Consider the following 18,652-nt stretch of genomic DNA (forward strand, 5'->3'; position numbering starts at 1 on the left):
CACTAAAGTTGCATTATAAGATTGATAAATTTGGACAATTTTCCATTAAGGGGGGGGGGGGGGTGAAGCTGAAACACAACTATTAGATAACTGTTCCATATAAACTGGAATATACTCTTTTTTATTTATAAATGCATTAATTAATATTTTGCGCACTATTTAAGATACTTTCACTTAGATACTATTTGAGTTATAACTTTCTAGGGTTACAAAATGTACACAAATCTACATTACGTGTAATGTATGTTTTTGTTTTGATTCTTAACGAATGTATACAATAAGAATAAAAGCTATTAATTCAAAATTTCAACCACATAATGATACATAGATGTATCAATCCTATCCAATATTTCACTAGATTGTTTAACTGTTATTTTCCTTCCTGTATGTCCAACAGGCAACAGTCTTATATATATTAAATTGAACCCTAGCTGAAAATACTATTCGATTTTATGAAATTCTTCTTGACATGGATGCCATTCTTTTGAACATTTTTTAAAATATTCTTACTCTTTATCCCATGTATACTTTTTTCAGGCTGTAAAATTGGTTTAGTTACACAATAAAGTCATGGAAGTGTAATTATTTTCTAAATAATAGGGTTAGTATATTATGCAATATCGTAATTGCTGGATGATGTCTGAAAGTCATGATGAGTTAAGCTAAATGGACATTTTCTATCATGGACGAGTTGATACAATAATGAATACATATTATATTGTTGTGAAGAATTTTATTTTTATTGTGATGTTAAAGAACTTGCTTGCTCACTCATGTGTCATCTAACGACGTTCTTTAAAACACTAAACAAATGGTATTTCAGTAATAAATGTTAGCCAGAGACCAATTTAATTGTCTCATGATCTGTCATGAATGAAAGACAAATCCAACTTATATTTAAAATAATACCTTCATGGCAAATTATTCCACATAGAATCTATAAGTGATTTAAGATAAATCCAGGGGGAGCTATTTTTCTGATCATTACTTACCCATTTATTGTACGGCTAAATCAAATAAATTACTTCTGTCAATTATTCTTCATGGCAGATAATACCAATTTAAACCCTACTTAAATGGTGCATGGGGAGTATATATATGTGTTTGGTCTACACCTTATTGGGGAATAGCCTAAACTGGTATGGCAATTATTATTTTTAATTGCTTAGTAATAGGTCGTAGAAAACAAAACTCTACAATAAGATATGATTTTAATTTACTGATTCCGAACCTTTCAGTTAATGTATCAACATATCGGTAGCTTCTATAATTACCATTGATACCTTGTTCCTAACCTTATATTTTTAATAGAGAATTTATATATTCAAAGACTCTATGCAAGGAAGTTACTGACGAAACGTTTGCAGGCAGTGTCATGACTAGGTTGAACGTTACTAAATATTTGGGTCACGTACAATCACTGATATGTTTCATAAGTCTTCGCCAGAACCCCATTTTGTCTCTTGGTATACGAGTTACTCTCTATTTTCAACTTAACCTATCACCTGAGTTACAATAGTCATTATCATCACAAAATGTTTTATAAATAGAGCAGAAACTACTTACAATGCAATCAACCTCATTTTAACCTCGGTTGAAGTATGGTTCGCATTTCTGTTCATTGCTTATAAATGCCATTTTGTCTTTTCAGTATTTTTTCTTTTTGGACATGACACTTTTGTCCATTGCCATGGTTTCTTCCAATTTGTGAATTGCTTCTTACTATAAACTACAATTATCTGAAAAATTACTGTATTACTGTCAAGATTTTAATGTATTTTCCCATGTTGTAGAGTAAAGTCACTGTGTTGTTGGTGGTATATCCTGGTTTGAACCAAACATGATATTTCATTTCAAAAAATTTCAAAAAAATGAGATGTGTTTCTCCATGTCTTCAGAGAACAGCACTGAAATAAAATAATCGTTACAATAGTTGACTGTTTTTAAAATCATTCAGTTTGAACAGAAAAGTAGTTCATAAATTGTTAATGACATTTCTTATTGCATATTTGAAAATAACCGGTTGATATATATAAATTTGTTTTTTCTTTACCTTTACATAACACGTCAAAGTCAATAGGAAGTCTTTAGATTAACCTTTTTATTGCGTAAAAATGTCATAAACATTGGTTGAAGAAGATTTGACTTATTGAACATAGCATAAACAAAACATTTTTTTTTTCCATTTTAAAGTTATTTGATTCAAATACCACAAGGTCATTCGTCGAAACTTGGGGGAAATCTTGCTTTAGTGAAACATTTCATGAAAAATGAGCGAAAAATTTTGAAAGATTCTCAAAAATGATAATTCAGACACTAATCTCATACTGAACAAATGTTTTAAGCTTTGAATAAAAATAAAATTTGTCTGATAGTCGACAAATATGTATTGGCAGGTATATGTTCACCAGCTCGTAGGCTATGATACCAAAGTGTGATGTGAATTGGACTACAATAAAGTAAAAATATTTCAGTTCTCAAAATTCTTATTTGTTTTAAATTCTAATGTATCTATTTAAAATGGTGTTCCACTGCTTTACGTGTGGTCACTAGGAAAACCTGTACGGTTGTTTTAAAAGCCAGGAGGAAAGTTAAGAAAAAAGATATGATTTGTAAATGCAATAATATTTTTATTGGTTTTAGAATACATGTAACATAAACGTCATTATCAACAGGTTAATTGACATATGATCTAAGTTTCAAAAAACAATTATCAATTGAGAGAACTCCTTAGTATAAGTGTAATATATGACAACTTTAAGTATTTATTAAAGAAAAAAGTGTTAATAAATAACACAATATTTTATAAAGTTATTAACACATCTAGTATAATACTTTGAATTGTGACGAACGCGTTAAAGATTACCAGGTAAACCAGAGGTGAAAGTGCTGAGGTGATAATACAAGAGTATACATTAAATAAAGATAAATAACAAAGTCAATTCAATTAAGGTGGCTCGTGGGTACAAAAATTTTAGCAAAAAATTAAACCTTTATATTTTCATTACAAATTTTATTTATTACACTATTAGTTGTTACTTTATGATATGGTACAAAAAACAACCCAAAAAAATGATTTGGTTTGGCCCCAGATGACTTTAAAAATTGAAAAAGCTCCAAATTATCTCCCTTTGGTGCAAAAATGCCATTTTTTGGCCTTAAATTTGAATTATTTTTTTAACTCATCGGTGACCTATATTTTTTATTATTGTTTTCAAATAAGCTGTACATAAACTAAATAATTGTAGATTTAAGCAATTTCTTATATTAGGTTATTTTTTTATTTCGATATTTCCTCTTTTTCTCCTATTAGTTCAACAGAAAAAAAGGACATTAACAAAAATGTATACTTCTTCCAGAGGCAGATTTTAGCTTAAATGAACGGTGACCCCATTTTTTTATTTCATTTTTCTTTTAAGTATATGATAAAGTTCATTTATGAAAAAATATATCGAAATCCTATATTAGGAAAAAAAAATCATTTATACCCAGGAGCCCCCTTAAGAACTACAGAAAAGAGACGAAATTACAAACGTACACTTCACAAAACATTACATAGAAAAGAAGGATAGACTTGTAACGTTTAGCTAGAGAATTATATGATTGCCATAAAATAGGGGAGAAAACAGTAGTGTGGTTACGCCAAGTCAGTGATCATCTATGACACGGTTATTTCATAACGATCAATCTATTCAAAACTTTGAAAAAATGTCTTCAAATTTACTGTTCAAAACTTTTGGTGCAATAACTTCCCTCTATAAAAATAAGTTTGATAGAAAAAAAAGCAAATCATAGAATTTCATATAATATGACCTTTGGTTGTTTTTCATTTGTTTGGTGTGTTTGAGCTTTGATTTTTCCATGTGTTACTGTACTGTTCATTTTTATTTTTAATTTTCCTTAAAGTTCAGTTTTTTGTTTTGATATTTTCTACACGAAGACACGTTTTATAACATAAGTACTTATAATTAAATGTAACATTAAATTTAAAAAGTATATGAAAATATGTTGGTATTATTTTTAAAATAAGACAAGTTTCCATCAGAAACCAAATGTCGTAGAAATTAGTAACAATGATTATGAACAGCTGCAATGTATCTCAAAGTGGTCAGTAAGATGTTTTGATTGATTCGTTTTTGGGGTATTTAAGGATCATTGTCACTCCCTAATATGTAAAGATCACAGTTCCTCACTTATATGTAAATAATTAATTCTATATCACTAAGTTCAGTTTAATTTATTAAAACATCGCCTTGCTGCTTTTCAGAAGCCTCTTTCTCATATTTTTCATTTTCTCATTAATCAGCGTTGGTTTTGAATCTTCCACCTGTTATTTGTAAAAAGCTAATATTTTTTGATAAGTTTATAACTTGTTGTGACTTTTCACAACGACAATTTATGCAATTTACGTATAAAACTATCTACAGAAAAAAAAAAATTCAATAGGGTCGTGTTTGAAGCTGTAACATATTTATTAACACGAATTGATATATGGAAATCAAAGTGTTATGTCTTTCTAATCTATTCACGAGAATCACTTTACCAGATTTAGCACAAAAAGAATTAAACAAAATAAATATTTCATCAAAGCTTTTAGCACTGACCAATTGAACGATAACTTCCTTTATGGTTAAACTTTTCCCCTTTTCAAAGTCATTTATTGTATATTGGTATTATTTCCACTGAGGAATGAATTCATCTTTCAGAATCTGTTTATCTATTCTATTTTAAGATAATATTCAGTATACGATAAATAATTCATAGAAAAATAAGGGTATGTCCTTTAAGTTAGACATAGAATATAAAGTGGTTTAGGTATTGTAAATGAGACCAAACCTAAACCACAAAACAAACAAAAAACTAAAAAGTATACAAACAAATTAAATAAAACATATAAACAAATTGTAGAAAAATGTAATCATTGTGAAAGAACATACACATGAAGAAAGAACAGTTAGTGTTTTAAGGAGATAAACATTTTAATGAATATGAATGATTTTTCGAAATACAGTTAACTATGTTTCTTTTATATGACTTATTCAATTGGGAAAAGTATATCGCAGTTTTTTTTCTCTTTGTTCAAATATTTCATTGTTGGATTTGGGGACAATTGCTGTCCCCTTAATGTCAAGGAACAGTAAATGGGCTATGTCGCAGATTTTGCTAAAAATCTGCATACAACCTTAGCTCGTTGAACTACAACTGAAAATCGAAAAGTTAATACATTTATCTCTTTTATTATTTGAAAAATTGCAGATTGATTTCTTTTAATATGGGTGAATATATGTATAGAAAGCACATAAAATCGGCGAAAAACCTTCTAAAATTTGTTTTAAAATCGCCAAATCTTTAATTCTACTCCATAGATTTTTCAAAAAATTAAATGCCAATTATATAAGTAAAGGTAAATTATTGTGTAGATTGTAGTGTGTTTTGGGGGACTTTTATTAATGTATTTTATTTACTGTAGAATATTGTGAACATTTTATACGCAAACTCAATCTGTGTAATTAATATGAATGTATAACTTATGTATGGAAAAAATATTAAATAGATTTTTTTTTTTATGATAGAGTCCACCGTTTATCCCTGGACGTTGGATCATTGTAAACACAGGGCCCCTTGTGTATTCTTCCCTGAGTTATACAAGGAAAATGTAATCAGGTGATTTTCAATAAATGTATTTCAAGTCTTAAAAAAAAAAAAAAAAAAAAAAAAAAAAAAAAAAAAACTATATATTGTTGACACAAAAAAAAATCTGTTTTAATGATATAAAATAATCATAGGGTCACCGACTTCGTTTTTTTGTCTAATAATCTATTTGTTACCTTGTTGGTAGTGAAAAACGTCAAAAATCAACGTTTTACGGCCTGCAACGGGATAACGTTACGATTATTTCGACGGTTTGTTGGATTTTTTCACAAGGAAAGCAACTTTGAATGATGTATGTCGTAAAAACGAAGTCGGTGACCTTATCTTTATTTTGCATCATTATTACGGAAATTTGTGTATCAACAACATATAGTTATTTTTAAGAAAAATCTATGGAGTAGAATTAGAGATTTGGCTATTTTAAGACAAATTTTAGAAGGGTTTTCGCCGATTTTATGTGCTTTCTATACAAATGTTCACCCATTTTGTAAGAATTCAATCAGTAATATTTCAAATGATAATTGATATAAATGCATTATTTTTTCGATTTTCAGTTGAAGTTCATCGAGCAAAAGTTGTATGCTAAATTTTACTGTAATCTATGACATAGCCCATTTACTGTAACTTGACCTTAATGTGCACTCTATTTGTATAAAGACCTTGTAATTTTTAGAAAACAATAACATTTTACAATAAAGAAGATGTTTGTGATGGATTTAAATATGAATCTTCGGATTTTAGTCGATGCATCATTTTTTTATTTTCAATGTACCAAACTACAAGGCTTTTACCGGAGTCCATATTACTTATTGTCATTTGCTAATTATTAGAATGAATTTATCTGTTTATCGCCAATATTGTTGTTTATTATACGTCTATATCCTTGCCCGTCTTTAGTGATATTGGTTTTGTATTGACGCTCATTTTTCTGGTTTCTGGGTTAGATCCGACCCTATAATAATCTATAAGATATGTATAGTCCGTAAATTCGGGAAGGAAGGGATACCATTATATATTTTTTCAAAGAGTCAGGAAGCAAGAAATAGTATTATTTCTTCCTTAACGGTGGAGAAATAGAATAATTAGTATGATTTTTCTATGTTAATTGGTACCATTGGCTCAATATAACGAATCGTTCTTCTATAATTGATCAAATAGATTTTTCAAGGATGAGACTTTTTCTTTCAGGTATTACATTCCAATTTAGTAGTAAATTTATCATTATAACTAGTTCAACGTGTTGCTTTTATTTTAATGTCTCTAACGTTGCTGTCCTGAAGTTAATATGAATATTGTCTTATTAAACAGCCCTAAAATTAATGGTTTCCAAAAGAAAGATTATAAGTCTGTGTTTCTTACTTTTTATATATCTAGGGGATATTAATCATTATACTTTTGAAACACGTTTTTCGATGAAGAGAAAGTCAAATCAACATCTACTTGTAGTTAATAAAGGAATATCCAACTTTAATTTGATATTACGATAAAACAAAATGTGCAAATGAGACAACCACCCTCTAGAGATCAAAATGACGCATATCTAAATAAGTTATTCAAACACGGAGAAGACATTTGAAACCTTTATCAAATAAAAGTCGTAACTTACATACGAACTAAGACAATAAGACAAAATGTTATATTTTTAAAAAAAACAACAATAAAATGGTATGAGTGTCCACAAACGTATTCAATAAAGACATAGTTTTTTTTCTTTGAAGCATTCATCAGTTTGTGACTATTGAAAATAAGGTATACAGAAAAGATAACAGAAAGGAAAATCATAATAATTTTGTCTTAGGAAGTACACCACTAATTCATGGTCCCATTGCTTTCTATGTTAAATTCCTCCGTTTCAAGCAGGTATACCTCTTTTATTTCAAGTTCAAATAAAGTGGCAATCATTGCATTTCAAAGCAACACTTTATGGTGTCTTGTACTGAAAATAATCAACATACCTTGCATGGCATATAAGAAAGAACTGGTTCCCGGAACTTCAGATGTACCAAAACAGGTACTTCAGATTCGACAAACAGACAAAATGTACCCTCTTTTTAAATTTGGTGCAGTTTTTTTAATATTCAAAACTAGAAGTACAAAAGTGTTCTACAATGATCACCGGTCCTTCAGTTTTCATTTGAAACCAAAAATACCTAAATATTCTACATATTTTGAAAGTTACACTCATGCGTAGGAACTATTTTGTGTTAAATATGTACTACTTTCTGGTATGTGCTTTCTGGCCGGGCCTGATTTAGTGGTGTTACACCCTAACGAAATAAATAAGGTCAATCTATCTTTGTTACAGGCTGTGCAAAATTCTCATATGTTGGGTAAGATGTATACATGGAAAAGACATTTGTTATGACTAGAAAGAAATATGAGAAGATGCTTTCTTAAATGAGTTTACTGTACAGTGGTTGTAGCCTCATCAGATGAGCCAATGCTTTTTGCGTTTTTGAAATTAAAAACTTATACTCTAGGCTAATGTTACCTGCTTATCATACAATTCAAATAAATATTGCATCGGAAATATTTCCAATCAATTACAATATCAAACGTTTTTTCAAACTCTCTATTCTTAAATACGACCCAGGTCATTTGCAGTTGATGTTTTTAAAAAAAACAAAAAATAAAACTGATAGTTCAAATTGTATAGACTCTATGTTAATTATATAACTGATGTTGTCAACTACAGTTTACAGTGATCATATTTCAGTAGTATATTCAAGACAGATGTAACCGTGGTGACTATAAACGAATCTTACACTGTTGCAATATTATTAGCGCAACCATTGTATTAAAGTCTCATACTAACCTATTTAAGTTCCGCAAGCTTTCCACTTGATCGGAGGTTCTTTGATGATAATAGCTTGATAATACGACAAACAACATCAATAAACTATCAACATCATCTCAAACCACCGGACCTGTTGATAGTTTCGTTTAATTGTATAAGATTTTTTTTTTTTTTTTTAACAACATAATTATATTTATTCATCTTATCTTGCTTGTTACAAGTTTCACCAAGAGTCCAAGCTTCTCTGGATTTACCCTGTTACACTCCACTGATTATCCAGGGAAATAAACAGCTGGCCTAACTTATTAACTTATAAAAAATAATATAATGGTTGTGTAAGTTGTCTTATGCAGAGATTTATCAATGCTAAAAATTCTTTCTAATTGACAATTACATTGGACATCTTGATTTATATGCATCTATTCTTTTATTAAATTCATTTTCAAAAATACTAAAGACATCAACAGTTTTTGTTCTCTGCTCGGATACATAGTATGACTTATAGATAGAAAAACTTAATACTGTTAGTATATAATTCAAAAAATAATAATTACTATCCTTGATTTTATATCCAAATACCAGATGTTGCAATTTAATGTCAAAATCTATTTTATTTCTTTTAAAGAGTTCATAGATTTTTTGCATCAGATTTTTTAATTACTAATGTTTGGATTTTATTCTTTAGTGTCGGCGCTGATATTGATATTTTTAATCTACATTCTGATTATTTTGTATTTATCTTAAGATATTTTAACTTTTTCTGTATTTATTGTTCTTATTTCACTGATTCAGAAGAATCTAATTTTTCAGAAAAATATGATGAAGGAGGTTGTATTAGCTGTCTTTTGTGGTTTGGCTTTTGCCATGGCGACACCTGTTCTACCAGAAAGAGATCTTGGTGAAATCGATCCCATTGACTCCTGCTTATTCCTGTGTAATATTTGCTTCAACGAAGACGTAAGTCCTTTTTTGCTATGAATAAGCAGTATATATAGAAAAATGTTATGTTGTGTAATTGCCATTGAGAAAACTATATCCACCAAAAACAAAAGTACAAGTATTCAAACAACTTTCAACAAAGTTTCAGCAAAACCATATAACTCATATATTTGTAGTTTGTGAAAATCCTTAAAAGTTATACAACTAAATCATGTTTTGCTATATCATGTAATTCATATCAGTCGACTTATGTAATGTTCACCATTCATTCACCGTTTTAAATTATGAAGAATCTATGATAAGTTCAATGTTCGTACATCAAAATAAAGAAATAACTTAAACCGATTGATCTGTCTTTTGTTATAGGAGTTGTTAACTAAACTGAACGTTTTGATGTACGCTAGATTCTGGAATTAAGAACAAAGATTTCAACATACCAAAAGTAATTTCTTTTCCTTTCAAATGACTTGATCCGGGTTTAATTCCTGTAATCTTCGTATGTGTTAAATGCACGTATTAGTACTTACATTTTCCCCCTGCTATTATGGCTCTTAAAGTGAAGTCAATTACACGTGTCCTCTAATGCCTTAATGATTCTATAAACGATGGTCTCATTAAATCAACAGATCGTTAGCTTCTTATTTTTTATTTGACAATATGGACAGGACATTATTTATTTCGTGTTTAAATAAAGATAATTTCATACCAAATTCAGTACGCAAGACATGTTTTTTAGAAATAAACTTCATAAAAATTCCTCCAAATTTGGGATTCTAAATAACATAACGTTTTTGGTGCATCAAAACCAAACGATCTTAAGTTGGTTAATAAAACAACAATTATCTGTAACTTTGAATAATTACTAAGATTGTAGATCGACGGGCGGCTTAAACAAAGAAAGGTTAATGTCATGTGAAAACCAAATCCAATAGGTATTTAATTTACTATACAGACTGGTTTGCGACCAAAACAACACTGTATATACTCTAATGTTTAACAATTAGCTGGCTTTCTCTATAAGACATTCGCACTAATTAACAATGCCAACATAATTAACAATCGTGACAAAATTGATTGAGTACATATTATAATCAAACCTCTATGGAATCGGTAAGATGCGATTTTTGTCAATGACCGGAAATATCAAAATAAGATTTGTCTTTCAAAAAGACATAATTATGTAGTGTAAGCTGGCCTGTCTTAAGTAACATAAAGAGAACTCCGACTGTTCAATGCCGATTGAAACTATTTTTTGTTAACGTATTTCAAAGAAAACGAATGAATAGTAATCAAGGATCTGGATGTTCTTAACATTGATCATTTTTATATATAGTTCGCAGGACTCATTTTTCTGAAAGGAGGAGCAGTGCCAATTTCCCATGAATTTATATCAACAGCATGAGCATTTTTGAATTGTCAATATGTATATGCGTACTTCATGGAAACATTTTTGAATCAAATTTAAGATGTATGCAATAGATAGCTCCTCCATAACAGCATTCATCGTAGATTTTATCTAAAAACAAGCAAATTAAAGTATATATCTTTGAAATTAAACATTATTTCCATAAAAAGCTACGTATTCTCTTTCAAATAAAAAAAAAAATGTAATCAAGTTGGTAATGAAAGTCAAACTTTTTGTTTTTTTTGCCAAATTTGTTTTTTCGCATTAGATTACAATAAGATAAGTTCACCCCTTGTGAGCAAGCCCATCAAAAATTTACTTAGAAATCAAAGTTAAAAAATTTAAGAAGGGAGCAAACTTGCCCCTCGTTATTCTGTTCTATTCATATGCTGTAACTGTGAAGAGTTTTTATTTTTCATTTTTATGTTTTTTATGTTTTTAGATGAACCTTATGATGAAATGTGCTAACAGAGTGTGCCTTGGTGAACAAATGGTCACTGAATATTCTCTCTATGTAATCAAACAGCTGTGCCCAATAAAGGATGAACATATGGAAAAATACATCAACAACGGAATGAAGCATTAACTATATGTATTTTACACACATTCTGTAAATAAAGCATAGATAAGAAAGTCTTGTTTATGGATATATGTTTAGTATCATCGTTGCAAACACTTTAGGTATTTTATTAATATTATCATTAGATCACCAGTGAAATATAGGACAGAATAAACTTCAAAACTAAGACACTTAGACAAACAAATCAGTCTTGATTGCGGCCCCAACTTATTTATTAAGTTATAATTTTATTTTTTTCAATAAAACCCTGAACGTATGTATTTTTAAGTAAAAGTAGAATCACAACAAACTAGAGGCTCTAAAGAGCCTGTGTCGCTCACCTTGGTATATGTGAATATTAAACAAAGGAAGCAAATGGATACATGGCAAAATTGTGTTTTGGTGATGGTGATGTGTTTGTAAATCTTACTTTACTAAACAGTCTTGCTGCTTACAATTATCTCTATCTATAATGAACTTGGCCCAGTAGTATCAGTGGAAATGTTAATAAAATTTTACAAATTTTATAAAAATTGTTAAAAATTGACTATAAAGGACAATAACTCCTTAGGGGTCAATTGACCATTTTGAGCATGTTGACTTATTTGTAAATCTTACTTTGCTGAACATTATCGCTGTTTACAGTTTATCTTTATCTATAATAATATTCAAGATAACAACCAAAAACAGCATAATTTCCTTAAAATTACCGATTCATAGACAGCAACCCAACAACGGGTTGTCAGATTCATCTGAAAATTACAGGGCAGATAAGATATTAATCTAATAAGCAATTTTACCCCATGTCAGATTGCTCTAAATGCTTTGGTTTTTGAGTTATAAGCAAAAAACTGCATTTTACCCCTATGTTCTATTTTTAGCTGTGGTGGCCATCTTGGTTGGTTGACAGTGTCACGCCACACATTTTTTAAACTAGATACCCCAAAAATGATTGTTGCCAAGTTTGGATTAAATTGGCCCAGTAGTTTCAGAGAAGAAGATTTTTGTAAAAGATAACTAAGATTTACGAAAAATGGTTAAAATTGACTATAAAGGGCAATAACTCCTAAAGGGGTCAACTGACCATTTCAGTCATTTGACTTATTTGTAAATCTTGCTTTGCTGAACATTATTGCTGTTTACAGTTCATCTCTATCTATAATAATATTCAAGATAATAACCAAAAACAGCAAAATTTCCTTAAAAGTACCAATTCAGGGGCAGCAACCCAACAACGGGTTGTCCGATTCATCTGAAAATTCCAGGGCAGATAAATTTTGACCTGATAAACAATTTTACCCGATGTCAGATTTGCTCTAAATGCTTTGGTTTTTGAGTTATAAGCAAAAAACTGCATGTTACCCCTATGTTCTATTTTTAGCCGTGGCGGCCATCTTGGTTGGTTGACCGGGTCACGCCACACATTTTTTTAAACTAGATACCCCAATGATGATTGTGGCCAAGTTTAGTTCAATTTGGCCCAGTAGTTATAGAGGAGAAGATTTTTGTAAAAGCTAACGACGGACGACGACGACGACGACGACGACGACGACGACGGACGACGGACGACGGACGACGGACGACGGACGACGGACGACAAGTGATGAAAAAAGCTCACTTGGCCCTTTGGGCCAGGTGAGCTGAAAAACGAACTCCGAGGAAATTTCAAACTGAAAATTCTTATCAAATGGCAAAATGAAAGCTCAAACAAATCAAATAGATATAGGAAGATATGGTGTGAGTGCCAATGAAACAACTCTCCATCCAAACAACAATTTAAAAAAAAACCATTATAGGTCAATGTACGGCCTTCAACACGGAGCCTCGGCTCACACCGATCAACAAGCTATAAAAGGCGCCAAAATTACTAGTGTAAAACCATTCAAACGGGAAAACCAACGGTCTAATATATATAAAAAAAACGAGAAACGAGAAACACGTATAAATTACATAAACAAACGACAACTACTGTACATCAGATTCCTGACTTAGGACAGGTGCAAACATTAGCAGCGGGATTAAACATTTTAATTGATCCAAACCTTCTCCCTTTCTCTAAAACAATAGCATAACATCACAACATAGATAAACACATGGTAAAATATCAATTGGCAGGCTTAACTCAATCAAAACACGTAAATTAATACACTATGAACGAATAAATTTGATCTGCGATATCTGAATGCAAATGCACGGTTAATAACATATAAGGACAAACATTCAAGGCCAAAAAGCAGACAAGCAAGTCCAAACAAAGTCATGGCAAGACATCACTGCGAAATATTTAATCCTTCGAAAATATTCACTTTAGAAAGAAAACGGTTTTAATTATACAGGTAAATCTTGAAGTTTTTACAAATGCAGTAAGACGAAGTGAAAATAAGAAGATATTCCAAATAATCAAAGCTGGTATATAGACAAGATCCATATAAATATAAAATAACAAAAAATCATTGTAAACAGTATCAACAGGTCGAGTTAACAAGAAAATAATGCACAGATAACAATGTCATATTCCTGACTTGGTTCAGTCTTTTTCTTAGAAAATGATGGATTAAACATGTTATTATACCTAGCTTAACCTCTTCCTTTTGTGACAGTCGTATATGCTTCCAATTATATTTACAAATATGTATGAACAAAACGAACAGACAAATTAGGTAAAAATGTCAAAATTGGGGTACAACAGCCAATATTGTGTTATAATCCTAATCACAAAAAAAAAAAAAAAATATGAAACAAAGAAACACAAACAGGCATATACACAAAGCACACATACAAAAATGATACACTAGAATACAAAAAAGTATAACATAGCACAATAACACAGGGACGGGAGTATAAGCAGCGAGCAAAAATTAAAGTCGAATATAAAAAAATAGAAATACAGCATATCGCTTTCGTTTCTTCTAGATAACAATTGCGTGGTTTTTTTTTAATTGAATTGAATAATAATACTCTGAATCAACTTATTGATAAATATAGGCAACAGTAGTATACCGCTGTTCAAAACTCATAAATCCATGGACAAAAAACAAAATCGGGGTAACAAACTAAAACCGAGGGAAACGCATTAAATATAAGAGGAGAACAACGACACAACACCGAAACGCAACAGCACACAGAAACGGACCAAGCAACAGACAAAACACCACGAGAATAACAAATATAACATCAAAACCAAAGATATGAATTTGGGATAGACAAGTACCATGCCACGTCTTATCTCAAAAATAAGAGAAAACAAAAACGACTCAACGTTAAAATGCAACACACACACAGAAACGAACAATATTATAACAATGGCCATCTTCCTGACTTGGTACAGGACACTTTTAAAGGGGAATAAAAGTGGTGGGTTGAACCTGGTTTTATGGCATGCCAAACCTCGCACTTCAATGGCACAGTTAAATATAACATTGAAATGAAAACAAAATATTACAGGACTACAATACAAATAAAAAGGAGAACATATAAGACAAAGAAAAGCATGATTAATAGATAACAAAAAGCATCAGGTTTAAAATTCAATACGCCAAAAACGCGTCTAGTCCACACGAGACTCACCAGTGACGCCCAGATATAAAAGATCGAAAGTGAAAAAAATACAAAATTGTACAGCACTGAAGATCAAAAGTTGAAAAGGTTTTGCCAAATACGGCATTGTTTGTATGCCCAGGATAAGAACATTCATATTATATAGAACAATTCACGCTATTGCAAACAGTAAATTTTAACAAATGAATAACACTTTTCATTTGTTTCTCTTGGTTGTGAAGTAGTAAAATGGTTTCTAATGAATTTACGTTTAAGTATGTGCTAAATTCTATCTTAAGCAACTAGGGAGTGACTGTTATCGAATTTGAGCCGGTTTGAAATATGATAGCCAAGGACACAATATTGTAATTTAATTCACTGTTTACTAAGAACTTAGTATTGTCAAATTACAAATCAAATGGCTGTACGACATATTACATTAATTGATATGCACGTTTATGCAAGTGATACCAGCTGGAGATCTAACTGTATTTTCTATTTCTTCCTGTAACCAGAGTAGAATAAGTTGATTCTTAAATGTCTATCGAATCTCTCTCCGGATATTATAACAAATACGGTATACACCACGAATGTTCATGATATCATATTATCAGTATTAACATGATAAAGTTTACACAGAAATTAATACGTGCCAATTCATACATGATATCAAACACGCAGTGTAGTGTACCAATACGAAAAGATGATACGAAACTGGCAAAAAAACAAAACATTCCTACGACCCAAAAGAAAATAACATGGAACTGACAAATAACAGCCCATAAAGCACAAAACCGAAAACTAGATTGCGTTACGAATCTTTCTAAATCCCGAAGTGAATTCAGATGCTCTAGAAATGGCAGTCATAAATGCTCCACTAGTGATACTCGCAGTTTTATAGATCGTCCTGTTTTCTACTCTTAAATCGGGTTGTTGTCTCTTTGACACATTCCCCCTTTCCATTCTCAATTTTTTTAAAGTTTTATATCTTATCAATGTGTAAGCATCTGTAATAGCGGATTGGTGAATGTCTCTTTTGTAGGACGTAAAAAAATCAACTTATAACAGATCTTCCAGGACAAAGGCTGGAAAAGACTGCTACCATAACACAAAATAACACACATTGGATATATTTAAGCACGAAGTACAAAATTTACTACAAAGGTTATAGGAACCCGAACCTAAACTAATATAGTGGTGAACCCAGGTACCCATATAAGTGTAAGTGCTAGCTATGCTTCTTGTTGTACAAATGACTCTTGTTGTGTTAATACTTGCAAGTAAAGACTCCGTGAAATGGGTGAGATTTTATATTCGACAAGTAAAACATTTCAATGGTTATTTGTTGCACAGATATTCCATACAAAATCAAAAAGAAATTACCTCATTTTTATCTTTTGGAACCCTTGGTTTCATTTTTTCCTTGAAAGTAGCAATTCACTATCCTGAAATTCATGTAACAAATGCGTGCCCTGGAATATCTTATAAAAAATATAATTATAACTTGTATTGTAAATTTTACGATATATTTCAAAAGTTTGAATTCGACATAATATATGCAATGTCCAAATAAGTCAATCAGATAAATGTAACTAATTTCTAAACTGTTTAGGCCAGATAAATGTTTTGACGTGTGTCAGAAATAGGACTTTAAAATGAACTGATTCAGGTGATAATGATGTCTCAATATGAAAAATATAAGTTGAAGTAATCAACATTGCATTGTTAACTGACACCTTATCAACAGCCTTTATTCAAAGGAACAGATTATCAAGCAAACCGTTTGTTTTTTGGTTTCTTTTTTAATTTCAATTTAAAGTTTGACATGCCAAATTTGTATTTCCTGCTATGGAAGTGATCATGAGTGTGATTCACGTTCATCTGGATATCCGAAATAAAAATATATCTAAATAAATTAGGATCTTATTATAATAATGAAGTCCATAATATTATTTATATAGTTAATGATAATTTCATTATTAATAGAGAAATTCATGATAAATAAGCAAGAGATAAAACTTCGACTATTTAGAAATAAACCAAAAGGCCATCATTGATTTCAAAAGTCTGGCATAAATAAATGTTTTGTTTTTGAATCAGAACCATTAAGTTATCTGTGTGTTATGCGATCATACAATTTGTTTATATTTCACATAATAAACGGACATATGCAATAGACTTGTTGCTTTATTGATGACCTAGCTTGTGAAACTAACTTATGAACAAATACGTTTAATGTATAACAGTTGTTATCTTGTATAACATTGCACTTCGAATACAACTCAGCAATTTGATTTTATAGCCAGCACGATTCCGTGTTGCCTTACCATGACATTGATTCATATTAACGAACTGAAGTAGTACTAAGTATATTCCAATCGCTTGTCAATATCAAATCTTTGTGGCCAATTTTGATTCATTAATTTAGTAAATATTCTTAAGCCTGAGACACTTTTTTTTGCGAAAATCAAATTCACTTTCAAAGTGCTAAATTTATTTTTTGTAAGTCGTCACGAAGTTTTTTCTTTGATGAATAACTGTTAGGTGTTGCAAGTTTAATGGATTTGGTCGCACATTGTCGCTGTTTTCTGCAAAATATCCTCTAATAATGATTATTGTATAAATGTGTTAGGAATGTTGAAGAGTGTCAATTATTTTTGTGTCATTCTTAGTAACTGTATCTTTAATGAAGGACATTTTAGATCAATGAGACAACAATAAATAATTGAATGAACAGTGAATTTGGTACAGATGTAATTATGTTTATATGAATTATGGAAATGAAGTTCATTTATCTGTTACCATTTAGAATAGAAGTTATAATCTCTTTAATAAACTGTTTCCGTGAGATGGTTAACCAGTTAACAGCTAACTAAATTATGTATTACAGGTCAGAATATAATTTCATTATTGGTTTCCTTGGTGTGTATTTTAATTCCCACTACAGTTGGATTGCAATAATGTTACATTACATGTACCAAATATAGCAAAGCAGAAAAACAACCATTTACAATTCTGAATTTGATTTTAAAATTCAAAACGGAAATTACCTAATCAAATGGAAAAATCAAATTTAAACCTCAAACATGATCCTCTCCAAAACTTAACTGGTTGTTAACATAAGTGCCATGGAAATGAAAGCACTTCTTGTTGTATAAGTGGCTCTTAATGAGTTACTGCTTGCAAGTAAAAATTCGGTAATAAGTAGATGGGAGTTTGTCTTCGACAAGTGAAGTCGGTATAGTCTTTTATGACACAGATATTGAATAAAACTTTCAAAAAGCAAAATAACATTGTCATATTCCTGACTTGGTACAAACCTTTTCTTGTGTTTATTTACCTATATGGAGTTATTAACTTTCAGAAAGATAGTTCATTCTTTCGAAGAATCATCTTGTACGATACCATGTTTCAATGAAATATGTTCCAAGGTATAACATAATGACTTTTGTGAAGTCATTATTTTCCTTGATAAAAATGCAAACTATAATTTACTTCAAAATGATATTTGTCTGATAGTTTTTTGTTGCCGATTAGGAAATTTATTTTTCAAAGTTCAATATAGGTGTAAAAATCGTCAGTGCCCGCATTTTATTTTTAGAAACAAATAATGTAAAGTTTTGTTTATCTATCGCTACAATACAGAGACAATATGATATATGTGAGCTGGAGTTGTACAACTTTCATAACAGTTAGAAGAAAAACCAGATATAACATATTCGAGTCAGATTTCGAAAATCTTATTGATTCACACTGAATAGAA

Source organism: Mytilus trossulus, chromosome 3 (assembly GCF_036588685.1).
Source record: "Mytilus trossulus isolate FHL-02 chromosome 3, PNRI_Mtr1.1.1.hap1, whole genome shotgun sequence".
NCBI classification, from domain to species: Eukaryota; Metazoa; Mollusca; class Bivalvia; order Mytilida; family Mytilidae; genus Mytilus; species Mytilus trossulus.